Raw genomic sequence first — 14,745 nt, 5'->3', positions numbered from 1 at the left:
GAGTGAAGGTGACAGACCCCAGAGTGAGCCCTCACTACATACCTGGGAGTGAAGGTGACAGACCCCAGAGTGAGTCCTCACTACATACCTGGGAGTGGAGGAGACAGACCCCAGAGTGAGCCCTCACTACATACCTGGGAGTGGAGGAGACAGACCCCAGAGTGAGCCCTTACTACATACCTGGTAGTTTAGGAGAGATGTCTCAGTGAAGTTGCTCTCCTCCGTGTGTATGTTGGAAGCTGCCAGCCAGTCCCGGGCTCAGTAGACAGTCCAGAATGTAATGAGTACTCCTTTGTACACAGTGCCTGCGTCAGCTAGGAGAGTCCAGGAAAGAGCAGAGCATGTTTGGAGCCCCCCACACACGCACACACAAGCTCTCCCCCCACCTGTCCTTGTGTATGGAGTGATCACCTCCTCCTCCACCCTGCACACATCCCTCCCCACCTCCTCCTCCTCCCTGTTCCTGACTGACTTCCCTCCCAAACCTCCAAATAACGCCTATGTCTGCTCTCACATCCCTCTTCCCTCTCTCTACACACAGCTTCTTGTCTTCTCAACTTCTCCATCAGTCACATGCCGAGTAACAAACCACAGAGCAGTAACTGAGGACTTTCCAGAAATCTCAGCACACCCTGCTGGAACTTGTAGTCCTTCACAGTCTATGGTGCCTTTCTCTAAATCAGCCTTGTTCTAACCATTTTAATCCCTAAGGCTCCATTCACACCTCCGCGTACGCCATTGCTTTGTATGGCCGAACGCCAATGCCGCCTGAAAAAAAGGGTCCGGGACTTTTTTTCAGGCGGCAGGCGTACGACGTCTATGAGATGTGAACCATCTCCATAGACAGCAATGGGAATTCTCCCCTCTAGCGGCACAAGCGTCCGGCGTCGGGCGTTTTGTCGCCTAGATGTGAATGGGCTCTTAAATATGTTCCAGGTCTCAGGGACCCCTACTAAAACCAAATGATTAACTGCTTGCCGACCAGCCGTCGTCATATAGCGGCAAGGTGGCACAATCCCGCGAATCGTCGTAGGTGTACGTCGGTGCGGGATCTTGGTTTTGTGGTGTGGGCAAGCAAAGGAGCCAATCAGCAGATCCGGCAGACTCGATGTCCAACGGCCACCATTACTAGTAAAAAAAAAAAGATAATAAAATGCCATAAATCTATTACCTATTTTGTAGACGCTATATTGATTTGTAGACCAATCAATATAGGCTTATTGAGATTTTTTTACCAAAAATATGTATACGACTACATATTGGCCAAAACTGATGAAGAAATTTGTTATTTTACATTTGGGGGGGGGGTGGTATTTATTATAGCAGAAAGTAAAAAAAATAGTTATTTTTTTCAAAATTGACGCTCTTTCAGGAAGGGGGTAAATCCTTCCGGTCCTTAAGTGCTTAATGGTAAACCTGCCTATTACATTGGTGCTCAGTAGGAAGAATGTGAACCTTAAGCCTCCACTCAACTTGCCCTCTGAAGAACGATCCACTTTTGGACTGCACGTCAGAGGGCATTCATCAGGCAGTGAGGAGGCATTAAATTGCCTGTTACTGCCTGTTTTACCTCTCAAACCCCACACCAGCGGTTGCATGGCATCGGTATTTAGCAGTACTGACAGCAGAATTCGACAGCGGACTAATTTTTGCTGCTCCACAAATAATCGCAGTCACGTCATGTGTACACCCCCAATTAACTGTGTACACCCCCAATTAACTGTGTACACCCCCATCAACTGTGTACACCCCCCATCAACTGTGTACACCCCCCATCAACTGTGTACACCCCCCATCAACTGTGTGCACCCCCCATCAACTGTGTGCACCCCCCATCAACTGTGTGCATCCCCCATCAACTGTGTGCACCCCCCATCAACTGTGTACACCCCCCATCAACTGTGTGCACCCCCCATCAACTGTGTGCATCCCCCATCAACTGTGTACACCCCCCATCAACTGTGTACACCCCCCATCAACTGTGTGCACCCCCCATCAACTGTGTGCACCCCCCATCAACTGTGTGCACCCCCCATCAACTGTGTGCATCCCCCATCAACTGTGTGCACCCCCCATCAACTGTGTACACCCCCCATCAACTGTGTGCACCCCCCATCAACTGTGTGCATCCCCCATCAACTGTGTACACCCCCCATCAACTGTGTACACCCCCCATCAACTGTGTGCACCCCCCATCAACTGTGTGCATCCCCCATCAACTGTGTACACCCCCAGTCAACTGTGCATACAAGCACATTATGACATTGCCTTTCAGGTTTTAGAAAGAAAAAAAAAACCCCCAGTGGTTTACTACCATCTTCATGATTTGAAATCCCAATCGGTTCCTGCTGAACTGGCAGAAATTCGACCCGTGTATGGCAGGCCTAATGCCGCGTACACACCATCACTTTATGTGATGAAAAAAAATGACGTTTTTAAAAACGTCACTTTAATTGACTGTGTGTGGGGGAAAACGTTGTTTTATGTCTTGTAAAAAACGACCAAAAAAAATTGAAGCATGCTTCAATTTTATGTGTCGTTTTTCAAAAGTGCACTTTTTACTTCACAGAAATTGACCGTGTGTAGCAAAAAACGTCGTTTTCTAAGACGTTTTTTCATCCACGCATGCCCAGAAGCTACTTATGAAGCGAGCTTCAATGGTAAAACGTGGTGGAACGTAACCTCACTTTGCAAGATCATTGTGAGAAAACGATGGTGTGTAGGCAACTTCGTCTTTGAAAATTGAAGTTTCAAAAACGTCATTTTTTACTTCACAGAAAGTGTCGTTTTTTTTCATCACATAAAGTGATGGTGTGTATGCGGCATAAGGCTCCATTCACATTAGCGTGTCTCCACAGTTGCATCATTTCCAGCGTGACTTTTATGCGACTTTTGGTGTGACTTTGATCTGACTTTACAGTCTCTGGAGCAAAGTCGCATCAATAGTTGCACCAAAGTAGTGCAGGCACCGTTTTAAAGTCGCACTGATTTGAACTGGGGCTATTGAAAAGAATGGGCTGTGATTTGGACATTAAAGCCACACGACAAGTAGTATAAGTGTGAATGGAGCCTTAAGGCCCCTTTCAGATGGAGCGGACTCAGGGCTGTCTTAATGAGAGAGCACACCTGGGCACTGCCCAGGGGCCCCAGCTGCATGGGGGGCCCCTGCCCTTTCCCCAAAGCAGCTGATCCTTGAGCCCGGGCTGCCCCTTTACATCCCAGATATCTCCCCAACACTCTGACCTCTCTAAACCCTAGATATCCCCTACCTCCTACCTACTTGATTTCTGTTTTCCATTGTAATGGCCCCAGAGCATTACTTTGCCCAGGGGCCCATGATGCCATTAAGACGGCCCTGGGCGGACTCCAACAAGTGGATCAGCCTGCTCAGCAGGGGATCTGTCCGCTGATCTGCACTGAGCAGGCGGATAACAGGCCAGTGTCTGTTCCACTATGCAGAGCTGACACAGACACAGCCTTGCTGTTCTCTATGGGGTGGTTGGATGGAAACGGATTGCATATCATCTGATCAGATCCAATCCGCCAGACATATGGGGAGCAGATCCTCATCGGTCTGTTTTTAGAGGACTGGATTGGATGCCAGCAGGTGTTAGCAGACATATCCGCCGCTCCATAGAGAACAATGGGTGGTCCAAAAAAAAAAAACAGACAGGCGGATCATATGGCGTGAAAGGGGCCTAAGGGTAGTGGAATGATCAAGCTTTGTCACTGGAGAAAAACGATACATGGGTAAACTTTGTCATGTTTCCACAGCAGTCACATATCAAGCTATTTTGTAACTTCTTTAGATTTGTGCTGTGACAAATCAGCTACATGAAATGAAATCTTTAATGCTGTATATAGCAGAGACCTTCAGGGCACATTTATAGAGGTGCGTTTTTTTTGTAGCATTAGGCAGGTGCGTTCAATGGGCCAGATTCTCAAAGGTCTTACGACGGCGCAACGCCATTTGCACCGTCGTAAGTCCTAATCTGGCCCGGCGTATCTATGCGACTGATTTTTAGAATCAGTTACGCATTGATATCCATTAGATCTGACAGGCGTAAGGCTCTTACGCTGTCAGATCTTAGTTGCAATTTTTTTTCCCCACCGCTAGGTGTCGCCGACGTCATTTTCCCCGTCGTCTATGCAAATGAGCTATTTACGCGAGATTCCCGAACGTAAACGCAGTCGAAGCAGTGAATTTACGACGTTTCCGTAGCTTTTGCGACGCGTAAAGTTGCCCCTGCTATATGAGGGGCAACCAATGTTAAGTATGGCCGTCGTTCCCGCGTCGAAATTTTAAAAAGTCAGTCTTTGCGTAAGTCGTCAGTGAATGGCGCTGGACGCCATTTACGTTAACGTCAAAACCAATAACGTCATTTAGCGCAATGCACGTCGGGAAATTTTAGGGACGGCGCATGCGCAGTACGATCGGCGCGGGAACGCGCCTAATTTAAATGATCCACGCCCCCTACCTGGATCATTTGAATTAGGCGGGCTTGCGCCGGAGAATTTACGCTACGCCGCCGCAACTTTACAGGCAAGTGCTTTGTGAATCAAGCACTTGCCCGTAAAACTTGCGGCCGCGTAGCGTAAACGAGATACGTTACGCCCGCACAGTTTTACTCTAATCTACGAGAATCTGGCCCTTGATGTTTTCACTGCGTTTTGGAATTCAGAATTTGATGTGGATAGGGTTAACAGCCACTGACCAAGGCTTGCTATGCTATGCTTTGATGTGCTATTTACGTCTATGGGCCTCCCTGTTCACTAAAAAACAGACATGTCATATTTTTCAAAACGCATTTCACTGCAGCACTAAGATGGGAACAGACACACTATGTTATTTATGGGGAACCACAACACATGCGTTTTAGCATGTCAGAACACGTGCTGTGAAAATGAGTCCTCCAGGACTTCCATCCACCCAAATACTTTGGCTGTGCGAAACAAAAACTTTACCACTGACTGGCTTCAAAACGTTTTTTAAAGGGATCCTTGGAAAAAAATAAAAATAATGAACTGTCCCACGCTACTGAAGTTAAAGGATCTTCTTCATCTTATGCATTTTCCGGGTGTGTTGGGTTCTTGGTCGCCGTCTGTGGACTGTAGTTCCATCCAACGACCCCGACCACACATCACTATTTATCATACCTTTGTCATGCTTTGTCATGCAATTCCCCAATACTGAATAATGCCATTATTCTCAATGGGCCTGTTCACACCTGAGCATTGTGTTCACCAATGTGCAGCAGTGAGAGTTATGAACAGAATCAAAGTACATATAAAATAATATGCAAAGTGGTTGGAGGGAAGCTTCAAAATGCCAAATATGGCCCCGGATTCAGGTAACACTTACGCTGACGTATCTTTAGATACGCCACGTAAGTGCACAGATGCGCCGTCGTATCTATGCGCCTGATTCTTAATGCAAGATACGCCTGAAATGTTGCTTCATCCGACCAAAGTAAGTTTCCTACGCCGTCGGAGCCTGGGCGCATATTTACGCTGGCCGCAAATGACCGAGATACGCCGATTCACGAACGTACTTGCGCCCGTCGCAGTAGTATACTCCGTTTACATAAGGCGTACGTCCTGCAGGGCTTTCAATATAGTGGATCCCTCCTTAATTCGTCAGCAGGCCTCACTCGAGACGCTAGCACTTTGTCAGTCTCCTCCAGGGCAGGTCATCCCCCGGTTTCCTTCATTAACCTGCCTGGCGGTGTTCCCGAGACTGACTCGGGGTTAGATTTTCCTGCTACGATCGGTAACCCCGAGTCAGTCTCGGGCTTGCCTCGCTAGATCCACAGGCACTTTTTACTTACCTTGTCCCTGGATCCAGCGATGCCACCGCGCTGTGTGAGCGAGCGGGACCTCGCTCGATTCACATAGTGCCTCCGTGTGATGCCGATCTCCGTTCCCTGCGACGTTACGACGCACGGGGACGGAGAACGGCGCCAAATTCAAAAACGTAAACAAACACATTACATACAGTATACTGTAATCTTATAGATTACAGTACTGTATGTAAAAAAAACACACCCCCCCTTGTCCCTAGTGGTCTGTCCTGTGTCATGCATGTCATTTTATATAATAAAAACTTTTCTTTCTCCCTGCAAACTGTAGATTGTCCATAGCAACCAAAAGTGTCCCTTTATGTCAAAAATAGTTTTAGATCAGCTAAAAAACAGCGATAATAAATTATAATCACTTGCAGAATTGTGCGATAGCGATTTGCGGGGAAATTCGTCATAAAAAAAAAAAAATAATGACAGCAACAATTCTGCAACTGAGCAAATTTCAGTGATTTTAATTTGATTACATTATTGAATAATTTTTATTATAATTATATTATTATTTGTTATAATTATTTATAATTATTTATTATATTATAATTTATAATTTTGTTTTTAAAAAAATGTCATACCTGGGATGCCTATTAGAATCTTGTTTGGTCAGATTTAAGTGAGTTATTTCTAAAAATTACAGACCTACAATATAAAACGCCAAATTTCCTTGCAAATAATGGTACCGCTTTCAGCATGTTTTTTCTGACAGAATCATACCGCCAGGGAGGTTAAGACAGCTTCCTCCCTTGTGGACAAACAGCTTGGGATCCCCTTTTAGGATTGCAGGCCCCAGCCAGCATAGCTGGGCCTACTAAACAGCGAAGCAACTCCGGGCCAACGTGGCCCCGAAGTCGGGTTCACACACACACACGCACACCTCGTGCCAGGAGGGCCACGAGGCGAATGACCCAGAAAAATTGTGTCTGCCCCTTAAGTATCCTTCCCCAGCATGCACAGCGGGGTCACCACTCCCTCTGTACCGCGAAAGCACACCCAATACACCATGGTACACCTGTGTTCCAACATAAGGCCAGGATGGCAACACCACCTGCAGGCAACAAGGGAAACTGCCAAGCAGTACCACAGCCAGAAAAGAGGCAAATTTGTGTTTATCAAATAGGTCTGGGCCCAAATACTGGTCCAGACTTCCCTTAAATTTGAAATAGTGCCCCCTAGATTTGGGGTGGGTGCTACAATTGTATAGTGCAGCTTACAGTGTGTGGCAGTGAGCAGGGCCAGTGCTACCACTAGGCTGACTAGGCAGCCACCTAAAGCGCACTGCCACCTAGTGCGCACTGCCACCTAGGGAGCAACCACGGCTGCTGTGTATACAGCTCTCTGGTGTGGCGATGACAACAGCCTTGTGTGTCTCAGTTTGACAGGACAGACAAACATGAGGAGGGGGGACGAGTGTGGTGATGGCACGGCACAGTCACTGGGACATTTTAATAAGCAGCAGATTATTGGTAGAGCCGCTCCACACTACATGTGTATGGGAGCGATCTGCGCACCCCTCCTACCAACAATACACAGACCAGCCTGGCCTGGAAGTGTCTACCGCTCCTGAAACACACTCTCTGATAAAGTCCTAGCTGGGGAGCCGCAGATCCAGTGTATAGAGAAACTTCAGTGGAGGAAAATGCAACTGACTGGTGCTTGTAAATGCCGCCCTATACACACCACTGACTACCGAGCCTTTATGTTGCAACCTGCGCACCCGGCCATCCCATCCCCCATCCCTTTAAAACCAAACACATATGAATTACACAGGTTCTAAGCCCGGGTTGACACTGGTACGACAAACGCTCCGACATTGGGAGCTCATGTCGCATGACGTATGAAAATAAATGTTTCCCTATGACCAAATTCCCACCTTGGTATGCGATAGATACAGTCGCAGCACACCAGAGCAGGGGGGGAAATAAATAGAATGCTCATGTGGGGGTCAGGGTCTCTCACCTCAGCCATTGTCCAATGGCAGCTGCCAGCTCAGCAGGACAGGTCCTCCTCCCTGCAAGTTGCATGGCCTCCTCCATTGTTTGGTGGGGGGGGGGTGATGGCGATGCTGCTGGGGTCAATTACATGCACTGACTGCAGCCAGCAGCGTGCCCAGGCAGACCCCTGCAGAATAAAACAGAAACAGATTTATTTCCTCTCCTTCCTTGAGGAATACTCAAGACTCTCAGCACGCTAGAAATTAGCAAACACACTCACAGTGACAGTAGTATTGTTAGGAGCGCCAGGAGGAGCCGCGGCCGCCCACTTACATTTTTTTTCTTGTTGTGGCTTCACTCGAGTCCGAGCGGCACATCAATCGCCTGTCTCGGAGGAAGCCGCGGACTGCAACTCCCAGAAGCCACAGCGTCGGCCGTCACCGCCGCCATGGCTTCTGGGAGTTGAAGTCCGCGACCTCCTCCGAGACAGGCGATTGACGCGCCGCTCGGACTCGAGTGAAGCCACAACAAGAAAAAAAATGTAAGTGGGCGGCCGCGGCTCCTCCTGGCGCTCCTAACAATACTACTGTCACTGTGAGTGTGTTTGCTACGCATACGGAGCTTTGGCACGGATGAAGAAGAGGAGGAGGGAGGGAAGCCCCGGGAGGCTAAATTAGCCGGGACTAGGTCCTATTTGACGGGACTGTCCCGTTAAAAACGGGACAGTTGGCAAGTATGCTGTTCATGAAAGTTGGATGTATGTCGGACCAATGTAGGATCAATGTAGGACTGATGTAGCAGAGCAAAGTAGGATGAAAGTCGTATCACTGTCGTGTAGTATAGTGTGAACCCGGCCTAAGGCTATTTTAATGCCGATAAGGCACCAAGTGAGTTTAATTACCACTTTAATTAGCCACAGAACCTGTGTAATTAATATGTGTTCGTTTTTAAATGGATGAGGTGGTGACCCGCCGCTCACTGCTATGCAAACAGAGCGCTCTGTACACACTCAGCCCGTCCCCATTTACTAGATGACAGTAAACTGTTTCTTCGGCTTTCTGCTGCTTTTAGGACAGGATGACACCAGCTCTTCCTCCTGGTAACCCAGAGCTCCCTGGAATGTTCCACCCCCTCCCCGGTCACACTGTATAGGTCATGGCATGACAGGTTGGAAGCAATGAGTGTGGGTGAGTGATCGGTCCTGGTACATATGCTATCAGCTCCAGTAATATCAGTGCTGTGCAGGGTAGTCAGTGTGTTGGCTCTCTTTATGTTTCTTCTGCTGGTGACCACCCTTTGATAACACAGTGCCTACAGATCAGGCTGCCCACCTCACAGCCTGTCAATTCTCACTCTCCGGGCCCCCAGCTACTACTGGGTGGGGTGCGGAGGAAGATCCCTCCACCAGGGAAGGCAAGGAGATGAACAGGCAGGCGGCTGGCCGGGACTTGAGCCAAGGCAGAAGAACATGTTAGCGGAGCTGGATGGGCATGCGCCCAAAACTGAAGAAATATTCCCTCCGCTCCGATCAGCACATGATCATCAGAAAGGGGCACAGATAATGGAAAAAAATACACCCCCCTAAGCTAGTAGGAGTGGTGGAGCGGGTGTGTGTATATTGGATTTTTTTTTCTGCACTGAATGTCTTTGAACTTTCCCCAGCCCCTGTTCAAATCCAATCTGGGGACAAAACCGGGGACAGACTTGGCCTGGGGACAGTGTCCTCAATCCGGGGACAGTCCCCTGAAACCAGGGATGTCTGGTCACCCTACACTAGTCCCTATATATTCTCTTGGTTACTGCTGATGCTAGTACAGCCTGGGGGTGCAGCATTTACCAGAACTAGGCTGTATATTCCTCCATCTCCACCTCCATCCAGCATCTGAAAGCTGTCTTCTCCTCCTCTCCCTTCCACCAGCAGTCAGCAACTGCTGGAAGAATATACAGCCAATCAGTTCTAGTAAATGCTGGCCCCTCCTGTCCAGGGGTCTGTACACCTGCTGCGCCCATTATGAGGGGTTCCCACTATCCCTGTGATGAGTTCCCCGTTCTGCATCTCTGCTGTGCCAATTATAAGGGGTTCCCACCATCCCTGTGCTGAGTACCCAGATCTGCACATCTGATGTGCCCGTTATGAGGGGTTCTCACCATCCCTGTGCTGAGTTTCGGGGTCTGTACATCTACTGTGCCCATTATGAGGGGTTCCCACTATCCCTGTGCTGAGTTCCCGGGTCTGTACATCTACTGTGCCCATTATGAGGGGTTCTCACCATCCCTGTGCTGAGTTCCCCTGTCTGCCTGCCCAAGGTGCCCATTATTATTAATTCCTGCCAAATAAGTCGAACAGCTCAACAAATCTGGCTTCAAAATCAAAGGAGCTGGATTGAAAATTAGCAGCCAAACAGTGACTGTATCTAATCAGATGCAGCCACTGTCTGGGTATTCAGACAGCCATGGCTGCCGCTGTCTAAATACAATATTCACCAGAGGAGATTTCTTCATCCGTTTTGTGTGGATGGGGGGTTGGGTGGTTTCCCTCTTTTGGAATTAAACAAAAGAAACGTTCATGTGTATGGCTAGCCTGAGTTTGTACAATAAAATTGTACAATCCAACAGTTCTTGCAGAGAATACAGTGATAAAAAACAATTACAAGAAAAAAATCCCACTGGTAGCGCTACACCAAAAAACGATAATACACAGTGGGGTAGATTCAGGAACAATTTCCGCCGGTGTAGACTGAGATGCGCGGCGTAAATGCCAATTTGCGCCGGCGTATCTCCGCGCCGTATTCAGCAAACAATATTACGCCGTAACGTAGATTTTTTTTTTCGTTTGGACCTTTCCACGCCGGTGCGGCGTGGGCGCCCATTTACGCTGGTCTGAACTAGCGCGGCCCTGGTTTTTCTATTTTAAATATGCAAATGAGGGAGTTGGTCCGATTCAGCAAATTACGAATTGCCGGCGCAGGCTACTCCCGGTGCGTGTAACTCTGGTTTGCAGCGGAAAGTTACCCTTTATAAAGCAGGGGTAACTTTACACCAAACTTGCAGAGGTCAGCTGGAGAGCAGCTAAAGCAGCAGCGTTACAAACGACCTGAGCAACAACACTTGCTGGACAACACATAGAGGCAGTCCCCATGTTGGGAGAGGCCCTCAATAATTACAGCCCTCTCCTCTGGGCTGAAATTGGTCATCCGCCCACCTGAGGATTCCTCATCAGCCATAACTGCCCCACCACAATGCAAACCACCTAGCTTGGAAAAAAAAAGCTTCAGTACATTTGCACCTGCAGGGCGGAAGTCTGGGCTGATTCATGGACTGGGCTTTGGTAGTGGGTCGGCGGAGCTCAGGGATCACGCCGGGGCGCAGTTCTGAGCATGTGCAGATTGGGGCATTTACCCCTGGATGTCACTGAGCATGTGCGGTCTAAGATGCGCCCCGGCGTGACCCCTGCGCCACGCTCCCCGCTTCATTAGCATAGGGAGCCACCCATTTTATTCTACCCCGCCTTACGCCGCGCTACGCCGCCTTACGCCGTGTAAAATCCACCACGCCGGGGCAAGAGACAGGAAAAAAGTTTCCTGAATCACTAGCATGCCTCTCTGCGCTGCTCCGGCGCAGTGTAAAAAAGATGCACTGCGCCGGACCAAAGATCCGCTGATGTTCCTGAATCTGGCCCAGTGTTCTGTGTAGTGAAAAGATAAACCAGAAAACCTCCTGTGCAGCTGTCAACCACTTGAGAGCATGGGCAATACACAATGGGGCAGATTCATGTAGCACTTACACCGTTTTTTTGGGAGATGCGCGGCGTAAGTGTAGATTTGCACCGGCGGATCGCTGCGCCGTACCCAGAGAACCAGATTACGCCTCCAAATAGACTTCATCGCCTCGGTGTAACATTTCCACGCCGGCGCGGCGTTGGTGCAGATTTACGCTGTTCGGATCTGGCGTGGCCATGGTTTTTGTGTTTTAAATATGCAAATTAGGTTTTTGGGCCGATTCATCAACTTAAGCTTGTCCGGCGCAGGCTACTCCCGGTGAGCGGAAGAGAAAATTCCGGCGCCAATTTACCCCTCGTGGGCCAGATTCATGAAGCACTTACACCGTTTTTTTGGTAGATGCACGGCGTAAGTGCAGATTTGCGCCGGCGGATCGCTGCGCCGTACCCAGAGAACCAGATTACGCCTCCAAATAGACTTCATCGCCTCGGTGTAACCTTTCCACGCCGGCAGATTTACGCTGGTCGGATCTGGCGCGGCCATGGTTTTTGTGTTTTAAATATGCAAATTAGGTTTTTGGGCCGATTCATCAACTTTAGCTTGACCGGCGCAGGCTACTCCCGGTGAGCGGAGCTGAAATTTCCGGTGCAAAGTTACACCTCATAAAAGCAGGGGTAACTTTGCACCAAACTTGCAGAGGTCAGCTGGAGAGCAGCTAAAGCAGCAGCGTTACAAACGAACTGAGCAACAACACTTGCTGGACAACACATAGAGGCGGTCCCCATGTTGGGAGAGGCCCTCAATAATTACAGCCCTCTCCTCTGGGCTGAAATTGGTCATCCGCCCAACTGAGGATTCCTCATCAGCCATAACTGCCCCACCACAATGCAAACGACCTAGCTTGGAAAAAAAAAAGCTTCAGTACATTTGCACCTGCAGGGCGGAAGTCTGGGCTGATTCATGGACTGGGCTTTGGTAGTGGGTCGGCGTAGCTCAGGGATCACGCCGGGGCGCAGTTCTGAGCATGTGCAGATTGGGGCATTTACCCCTGGATGTCACTGAGCATGTGCGGTCTAAGATGCGCCCCGACGTGACCCCTGCGCCACGGTCGGCACTTCATTAGCATAGGGTGACTCCCAGTTGGCCTTACCCCGCCTTACGCCGTCTAAAATCCGCCCCGCTGGGGCATCGTAGACAAAAAAAGTTTCTTGAATCACCTAACTGCCTCTCCGCGCTGGACCAGTGTAGTCTAAAAATGATGCGCCACGCCGGTGCAAATCTGCACCATTGTTCATGAATCTGGCCCCATAAAAGCAGGGGTAGCTTTGCACCAGACTTGCACAGGTCAGCTGGAGAGCAGCTAAAGCAGCAGCGTTACAAACGAACTGAGCAACAACACTTGCTGGACAACACATCTGTGTGCCAACATGCCAGGGGCAGCCACTCTGTGGCCCATAGAGGCGGTCCCCATGTTGGGAGAGGCCCTCAATAATTACAGCCCTCTCCTCTGGGCTGAAATTGGTCATCCGCCCACCTGAGGATTCCTCATCAGCCATAACTGCCCCACCACAATGCAAACAACCTAGCTTGGAAAAAAAAAGCTTCAGTACATTTGCACCTGCAGGGCGGAAGTCTGGGCTGATTTATGGACTGGGCGTTGGTAGTGGGCCGGCGTAGCTCATGGGTCACGCCAGGGCGCAGTTCTGAGCATGTGCAGATTGGGGCATTTACCCCTGGATGTCACTGAGCATGTGCGGTCTAAGATGCGCCCCGACGTGACCCCTGCGCCACGGTCGGCACTTCATTAGCATAGGGTGACTCCCAGTTGGCCTTACCCCGCCTTACGCCGTCTAAAATCCGCCCCGCTGGGGCATCGTAGACAAAAAAAGTTTCTTAAATCACCTAACTGCCTCTCCGCGCTGGACCGGTGTAGTCTAAAAATGATGCACCACGCTGGTGCAAATCGCCGGGGCGCATCTTAGACCGCACATGCTCAGTGACATCCAGGTGTAAATGCCCCAATCTGCACATGCTCAGAATCTGGCCCAATGTGTATAGTATCACCTCTACATACTACCGTATGTACACCAATTGGAAGTTTTTCTTAACATCCTCCCAGAAGTGTTTTTTGGTTTCCATCTCACCATCACCATACAACTTCTGTACATGTGTTGGGGACTGTTTATTAGATTTTATTTTATTTTTTCATTTACCGTTTGCTATTTGCTATTATTTTTTAGTTCATGTATACGTATTCTACTATTTTTAAGACTATAAAGTGATATTCACACATTTGTAATAAAATATTTAGAAAACATAATTTGACATTGGCCGTTCTGCTAAATACTGTGACATCTGTTGTGTTTTTTTTTTTTTTATAATTCCTTTATTAACCAAAGAAAGTTACACGTGACAGTCAAAGAAACCAAAGTTCACAGTATGTCAATTGAGTAACATTTAGGCTCTTTAAAGTCAGAAAACAACAGGCCCAACGCTGCACAGAATATGTGGACTATGACATATGCAGGGATATTGCTCAGTGCATCACGCTGGGACAACTATAGAAAATTTCTATACATGGTCGAGGCAACTATGCTTAAAAGACAAAGGCCAGTGAGACATACCGATTATAAAACAAATAATAGCAGGGAGTAAATATAAAAAATAATTCTGCGCCAAAAAAAATATTTATATATATGCGGGCGGGGGGCTTATCAGAATCTGGAAGATCCCGCCCCCCCCCCTATGTGAAATAGTAATGGGGTACATTGTACCTCTACCATTTCACCAAAAGAAAAGTGTCAAAAGTGTTAAAAATGACAGTAGCCGGTTTTTGACAATTCTTTTCATGGTTCTTCTTCTTCTTTCATTCGGGTTTCTTCCTCCATCTTCCTCTGCTTCTTTCTTGGGTCTTCTCGTCCACATCTTGCCCGACGTCTTCTTCCATCTTCTTCTCCTTCCGTCGGCCTTCTCGTCCACATCTTGCCCGGCGTCTTCTCCCATCTTCTTCTCCTTCCGTCGGCCTTCTCGTCCACATCTTTTTCTTCCCCGGATGCAGCGCTTGAAATTGAATTTGCCGGCAAGGGGCCGCTCCTGGGACCCCGCCCCCCTCTGACGCCACAAGTAAACTCATTAGAAAGTCATGTGCGTCAGAGGGGGCGGGGTCACAGAGTGTCACACGGCGGTGGAATTCAATTTCAAGCGCCCCGTCCGGAGAAGAAGAAGCCGCGCAAGATGCGG

General features: G+C 48.8%; 1 protein-coding gene across 2 annotated transcripts in view; it reads right to left on the bottom strand.

The window, feature by feature from the left end:
* The window catches only part of TRPV4 (transient receptor potential cation channel subfamily V member 4), a 139,846-nt gene extending 139,428 nt beyond the window's left edge, over nt 1-418 (bottom strand). For both annotated transcript variants that reach the window (XM_040351657.1, XM_040351666.1), the window contains exon 1: nt 181-418. The gene's annotated coding sequence lies outside the window, so the exon portion shown is untranslated. The remainder of the gene's footprint in view (nt 1-180) is intronic.
* Nucleotides 419-14,745: the final 14,327 nt, after the last annotated feature.

This window comes from Rana temporaria, chromosome 1, assembly GCF_905171775.1.
Source record: "Rana temporaria chromosome 1, aRanTem1.1, whole genome shotgun sequence".
Classification (NCBI taxonomy): domain Eukaryota; kingdom Metazoa; phylum Chordata; class Amphibia; order Anura; family Ranidae; genus Rana; species Rana temporaria.
The sequence above is the reverse complement of the archived record's forward strand: the minus strand, read 5'-3'. Positions and strand labels throughout refer to the sequence as shown.